This window comes from Sinocyclocheilus anshuiensis, unplaced genomic scaffold (assembly GCF_001515605.1).
Source record: "Sinocyclocheilus anshuiensis isolate Anshui unplaced genomic scaffold, SAMN03320099.WGS_v1.1 scaffold1114, whole genome shotgun sequence".
Classification (NCBI taxonomy): Eukaryota; Metazoa; Chordata; class Actinopteri; order Cypriniformes; family Cyprinidae; genus Sinocyclocheilus; species Sinocyclocheilus anshuiensis.
The window spans coordinates 106,945-114,654 of record NW_015540838.1 but is presented as its reverse complement, the minus strand read 5'-3'; the positions used below and the strand labels follow the sequence as shown (position 1 = coordinate 114,654).

The 7,710-nt window shown below is 35.3% G+C and overlaps 1 protein-coding gene across 1 annotated transcript in view; it reads right to left on the bottom strand.

Moving 5' to 3' along the window:
• LOC107687393 (voltage-gated potassium channel subunit beta-2-like) overlaps positions 1 to 5,952 on the bottom strand; it is a 70,192-nt gene extending 64,240 nt beyond the window's left edge. The window contains exon 1 of the mRNA XM_016484700.1: positions 5,825 to 5,952. The gene's annotated coding sequence lies outside the window, so the exon portion shown is untranslated. The remainder of the gene's footprint in view (positions 1 to 5,824) is intronic.
• Positions 5,953 to 7,710: the final 1,758 nt, after the last annotated feature.

The following is a 7,710-nucleotide window of genomic DNA, read 5'->3' as shown; positions in this document are numbered from 1 at the left end:
TGTGTGTGTGTGTGTGTGTGTGTGTGAGTGTGTGTGTGTGTGTGTGTGTGTGTGCGCGTGTGCGTGTGTGAGTGTGTGTGAGGAAAAGTATCTGAGGGTGAAACACAAAAACATAATAAAAGCTGCTCATGTGCATATTTAAGTGCTGAGTAAACTAAACAAAAGCCATTCAGAGCAGGTCTTTAATGGAGACACTGAAAATGTCAATTCAACCATCAGGCAAACAAAACATACATATGTTTGTTTTAACATCTTACATCAAAAAAAACTTAAGAATTAAAGGGGTCATATGATGTTGCTAAAAAGAACATTATTAGCCGTTTTAGGTAGGTGTGGCTGACTCTTAACTTTTATAAAGAATATCTCTTTGGATTTGAGACTTTAGTCTTTGCAACTTTACAGATCTTCTTTATGCACCAAGAGCTTGTAAAACTTCAAAGAGAAAGGAAAAATTGAAATCGCATCATATGACCCCTTTAAATAAATGCACAGGTGTTTCATCTTGCTTGACTGTTGACAAAATGCTTTGTAATGCACTCTTTGAAGATGTGTATTAGAACAAGGACCAATTAAACTTTAGTTAGACAATAATTGATTTTCTTTTCTAAAAGTGTGGTGCTTGACAGATAGAGCTGACTTATGATGCAAAACATTTTAGCTAAAATGTCATCTACTGGATTTTACAAATAGCTTTACACAAATATCTGATTAAGCGGGATGCATCTAAAAATCACACAGGTCTTCAAAACTGTCATGATTCTGATGAACTATTTTGATTCTTCACTCTTAAAAATGAAGGCTCCAAAAGGAAGTTTGGTAACACTTTCTATGAAGCCCGTATTTACGCTTTAAGTAAAGTAGCATAAGAAAAATGGCAAGATATGAGACTTATAATACATTATAACTATGAGAAATATAATCCATTGTAAAAGTGGATGCAACGTGTTCATTGTGTTATAAATCATCATACTCTTAAAAGCTATAACCACAAATAAGTAAATATTATAATATATTAAAACTGTTCTTATGAATATTCATGAGATGATACAACATATTATAAGGTTTTTTATAATGCATTATGCATTAATTATAATGCCTTACGAATACCTTTATAATGTATTATAAATACGGCTTCATAGAAAGTGTTACCGGAAGTTTTTGCAGTGATGCCTTTTGGCGAACCATTATGGGTTGGAAAGGTGGAAAGTTTCTCAGAATGGAAAGGTTCTCATTATGTTTACGGTTCTTCATGGAACCTTCAATGCAAATAAAGAACCTTTATTTTTAAGAGAGTTGTGTGAGCTGTGGATCAGAATTTAAAATAAGCATTCTACCAAAGAACCTCATTCTCCAACCGACTATTCTCTTTTTGTGAACTCGGACAAAAAAATTATGCTGAATCATCACGTCTACTACCCAGCATGCTTTGTGGATATACTGAATGTGATCGATTTACAGGGCGAGTAATAACAGCTAAAAGAAGATGTTCTAACACTGTCCTTTTCAAATGGTTGTTATAAATGCTGTTATTATTTTTTTTAAACCTGTGTCTTTTGGTAGGATATTAGAGTATTTTAATACATCAAGTTCCACATTCATGAAAAACTACAGATTTTAAAGATTTTAGCTTCAACCATCTGTTTAGTTTTGTTTTCGTTATAGTAACTCTCCACTTCTAACTAGATAAAATCAAATTTTATTTTTAATAGTATGGGATGATGAGACTCTGGCCTGGCCTGGGTCAATCAAACCTACAACCTTCCAGAGCTTTTACAACTAAAATTCAAGAGTTGTCACCTTTAGCAAGTCACCTAACCTAAGGTTACTTGTTCTTTGAATAAAAGAGTACTGTAAATTGTTTGAATGAGAAAATAAAGAACAAAACATACTTAAACTACGTTCAAAATACACTTCAAATAGAATTTAAGTGTTCGAACATGGAACAGTGAAATACCTCATCATCTTACAGGTTCCACCAGGCTAAACTATCATTTTGCTGCCAGGGATACAGAGTTGAAGGAACACTTTCTATAGATAAGCTCTGGTTTCTGTCTGGGCTGTATAAGGTGACGCTGCATCCCAGCGTTGGTTCCATCCAACTAAACATTCAACACTTTACTAAAGCTGATACCAAAGCTCAAAGAGCATCACTGGAAATAGAGGTGATAGCTGCTAAAGTAGGTGACGGCAAAGCTCAGCTACAGGCCCTGTCCTTGAAGTACAGAGACAGGAACATTTCCATCCTCTCTGTCACTTTGGGTCTTACAGATTGTGGTGATAGACTTGCTTGGAGCAGCTGAAGTCTTTTTTTGTCACACCATTTACGTCATGCAAATAAATAAATAAATTCTGAACCTTTGAAGCTATAAAGATGAATAAAAACATGTATATATTCTTATATTCCTGTATTCTTATATGTTCTATCAAAACCTACAGTAGATCATCTGATAATTGAGGTCTAAAATCCAACAAAACAGCATTTTCAATTTAGATATACAATACTAAGTTACCATGCACAATGCATTTGCCAAAATGTTTTATTCATTGTTCTTAATGGTGTTTAATGCTGCTTCAGCTTTGGCATTACTAAAGTATACAAGATGCTGAATGGACAGATTCGGTCCCTGGATCATGTTTTGAACAATTGTCTTTTTACCAAGGTCAATAGCACCGAGCAAAAAAAGCAGTGACTGGCTATACGTTTTCAAGTGTTCTCTGACAATGGATATTAAATTTCATTTAGAGGTCAAATACTGATGTCACTTGCTCTGAAAACAGAAATTTGATAACTTGTAAAAAAAAAAGTTACATTAAATCCAATGATGTTATTAACATTATTAAAAGCATCAGGAAAACTTTAAACCAATCAAACTGAGAAATAGTTTACAAATATAAATACCTGACATCCACTCGGTGCAAATATAAAATAATTTTCACACAAAATTAGGACAATCACATCCACTTCCAATTAAATGCAATCATGTCTCATACTTGTGTGTTAAAATTGAACAAATATGAATTTTCACACTTAAATGCTTTACAATTTCTTTATATTGATGCATCATTTTCTGGTCAATACAGAAAATATTTTCATGCTATGGCCAAGAATGGATAAATGAACAATATTAAAACTATATAAAACTCTGAAACCTAAAATCAAATGTTGCAAATGCTACAAGCGAATTTTGGTATCACAGCATTATGATGTACAGTAATAAGAATAAATATTTATTTTGAGATTTGCTAAAGATTACATTTAATGTTGTCAAAGATAGATGACAGCAAAAGTCATTTAAAGGGGTCATATGATGTTATTTCAAGTTTTCCTTTCTCTTTGGAGTGTTAAAAGTTGTTCGTGCATAGATAAGATCCCTAAAGTTGCAAAGACTAAAGTCTCAAACCCAAAAAGATATTCTTTATAAAAGTTAAGACTCGTCCACGCCCTCCTAAAACGCCTCTTTTAAACACGCCCCCACATGTCTACGTCACTGTGTGGGAAGATTTGCATAACACCGCCCAAATGTTCATGCAAAGGAAGAATGTGTAACTTTTATTCTCGCTGTAGTATTGTTGCTGCCGCCATGTCGTGGAGACGCTTTGTGTTTCGTTGTGAAAGCGAAACTACTTTGTTTGGCCTTCCAAAAGAGGACACGACTAGAAATCAGTGGTTAAGTTGTATTTACAACACTGTTCTAGACCAGAACAGTTCAACTAGGGGTGTGCGATATTGACAAAAAATTATATCTCGATATTTTCTGGGATTTTATCGATAACGATAATTAGACGATATTTTGCTGAGTGTGTTATTGTGCTGGTACCTTAAGGACTGCCGAAGACAGCTGACTCATAATGTTTTTAATATCAAATCGCACATCGTTAAAACAACAATTACGATATTATCGCAGACGATATATATCGCACACCCCTAAGTTCAACCCAAATATTCAGATGTTTGCAGCGCATTTTACGGAGGACTGTTTCCTGAACCCGAGAGAGTTGTTTCTATAAAGTTGGGCAATTCCAACTTTGCAAGGACAGTCTGGCGCTTCTCACAGCCTGTAAGTATGATTTAATATTTAAAGAATTTGCCACTGACTATTCAAATGCATGTTTTGAGCAGTGTAGAGCAGCGCTTGTTGTTTGTTGTTTCTCCGATCACAAATGCAGACATGCTTTTATGTTTACGGTGGAAAATAATGTGTTTTTTGAACCTTAAACCGCATAAACACATTGCATTACACCAAATACACAAAATAATGTTATTTTTAGCAACGTCATATGACCCCTTTAAATGTATAAACAGAGAAACTGAACCTGCACAATTAAATATTCAATATCAACCAATACCAATAAATGAATAATGTCTAATATTGGCCAGTAACCAATTTGGTACAGATATATTGTGAATCTTTATCACAGGAGACCCAAATAACTAAAGCCCTAATTCTCTATATAGTTTTCAGACACGTGGCTGGCTAGAAGACCTGGCGGGCAAAACATCCATAGAACTGCAGCACAAGCCTGTCAATTTTCTATCTGCTCCAATCCAAAAATATTTAGATCACCTCTCAAAAGAATAAAACAAATATATGTGAACAAAATGCAAGTTTTGGCCATTAGCAATCCATATAAAGAACCCGCATCACTAAAAACAGCGAGACATTCTAAAATGTTTCACGTGAAAACGCTTAAAGTGCCTTTAAAACAGTGATACTAAAATATCAAATTCAGTACACAACTTATTGATGATGCATACTTTATATAGGCAAGCAAAAGAGCCCGGAATATGAACATAATGCACTAACTTTTCTTTATAATTTTTTTTATGGGAAAACATTTAATATTCAACTTTGCGCATTGTGTTTATATTCTGGGTTCATCTGCTTGCCTGTACAACGTATGCATCATCAATAAGGTGTAGACTGAATTTGGCCTTTAAATATCACTGTCTTACTACATTCCAAATTAATGCAAACCTCGTAAAAAATAACTGGCGATCTGTGGAGGAAAGCCTTGTTTTGCCCTCCATGTGGGCGTTCTTGTAAGGGTGAGACGTCATGTAAAAACTATGAATTAATACGTCTTCTTAAATGGTAAATCCATCAGTCTCCTGAGATCACCTTAAGCAATGAGATGCAATGACAACCTTGGAAACCAATACAAAGAGTCAAACGGTAAAGAGGATAATGTTCAGCTCCAATGCTTAACATCACACAGGACAGTACATGGTTAAGGAAATGTTACCTTGTGTTGTCATGGGGTTACAACCAGGTGAGCTTAGCATTAGATTAATGAAGGTTTGCCTCCACCTACCACTAAAGCTCCTAGTTTAGTAAAATTGTTTACATTTGAGCTACTTGCAATATTAAATGGGTAAAATGTTTCTAGTTGAAGAAGTGGCTTCTTCAACTAGAAAAATGCAGACAAAGTCATGTACAAGGTTAGGTCATCGGGGTCAACAAGGTCTAGCAAGAGGACGCAGCACGGGAGCGCACGCTGATTTATAGACCTTTTAACATCATGGTTCATTTTTTATAAATATCCCGAACTGTCCTTGACAGAGAGGAATGCACCACAGGTGGACCAATATATATTTTTATAATGCTAAATACATTTCACGTATCTGCTTTTCAAAGTAGCCTATGACTGATGTCTGCAAATACGTGCTGTATTTGCAGACATCAGTTGTAAATATTTGCCTTCTCGTGCACGCGAGCTGCATTACATCTCAATTGTGAAACATGCGTTGTCGCTGTGAGATGATGTCGGGGAACTCCTAATATAAAACAAAAAACAGACATTAAACAACTCCCGCTGCTCTCACCTCTAGGTCGAAGCCACGCGCCACGGATGCACGCGAGTAGCTGTCATTGGGTATCGGTGGAGTGGTAGGAAGCAAACCGGTGTTTATGACGCCATTTGTGAGAGTCCCTGTGTGTGTGTGTGTGTGTGTGTGTGAGAGAGAGAGGTAATCCACTAAACGTTATGACATGACGTCACCGCGCATGCAACAATAAAAATATTTCAGTAGCTCACAGCAGCATCTGCAGATAGAGATATCACACAAAAGACAAAGTATTAGTGATATAGGCTAATCATAATCAATATGCCATGCTAAAACACTTGAAACCATTTTTAAATCTAGTTTATAACATTTTAATTTGGTTTGTTGGTATGGAGAATTGGAAATTTGAGTACATCATTTTTGATTTAACACTTTACAATAAGTAAATCCACTTCACCAGCTAATTACTCTTCAACCGGGATGCTATAGTGTTACCGCAAAAACGGAAGTTCAAAGACAATTCTAAAGATGGCGGCACATTTGTTTCTCTGAAGCATAAGGTCTATAATAATTATAAAACCGTTAGTTCCAGTCCAAAATAGCCTACATTCTCAATCCAGAATTTGACTGGCCAAGAGGCATTCTAAATGAATCATTGAATCATTCACTCAATTGATTAGTTCAAAATTCTTTCATAATTAGTTTATCGTGTATTTTGTAACTTAAAATATATAGTGATATCATAAATATGCTTTTTTTTTTGAGAAGCTGAAGAACACATGACAGCATTTCCTGACAGCAGCTGATGCTCTCTGGCTTTTGTGGTGCTTTGTGGTCATTTTTAAGTTTCAGCACACTAGAACAATTTTTGACAATGGAACAGCCCTGTAAATGTCTGACTATAATTCACAGGGCTGGGAACAAAATTTCCCCAAGGCCTAATGAATAGGTCATACCATAAAGGACTTTGCTGTCTGGTGCAGTGGTTTTCAATCCAAATCCTGGAATATGTCAACTCTGCACATTTTGAATCTGAAACATCAAATTCAGGTTTTGGAGCCTCTGTGGTATAATATATATCTAGTGTGTTAATAAGCCATCTAAAACATATACAGTACTGTATAATATAGCCTACTTGGTTCTTCCAGGACTATGATTGAGAAGCTTATTTCCCAACTCTGTCACTAGATGGTAGTATTAGCTTAGTTAATAGTGAGGTGCCGTGCATTTGCTAGATAATTGACTTCACAAGTGTGGTCAAAATAATAAGTTAAATGTTAAAGATAAATGTTTAAATATTTATTTAAAAGAAATAATATAAAATAAAATAAGGAGTGCATATAGGAGTGCATATAAATCAAGGTCACAAAGTACCATCATTCATAAAATACTCACACATTTCATTTGTATCCCATGAACATATTTATTTTGTATCCAATGAACATTTAATAAGTAGGCACTTTAACGCAGTAATATGCATTATGTTACATACAATTATATTTAATAGCTGGGTGCCTTAAAAGCATTCACTGAAACAACGGATTAAACAAAGATTTGGGTGGCTTGAGCCTGCCTCTTCTATGAGTGTGTGCAAATCCAGCAGCCTCTGTGGTGATTACCAAAATATGTAGCTGGGCTTTAGGGTCTCACCGCAGAGATTCACCAGCTATTTCTCCCTACACAGACATCTAAGTGTTTTTATTTATTTATTTTATTTCTCACAAAATAAGCTTATGATGTGCATATGATCATAGTGAGGGAACGCTTATTAAACTTGCTTGTAAACCAGGTAACCTCGTAAGAATGGGGATTAGATTGAGAAACACTAACGATGCAAATACACCCGCTGTGCCATCTGTGAAATGCTGCAAACTTAAATCTGCCATAGCACAGTATCTTCCCAAACACCCAACTATCTTTTCTAG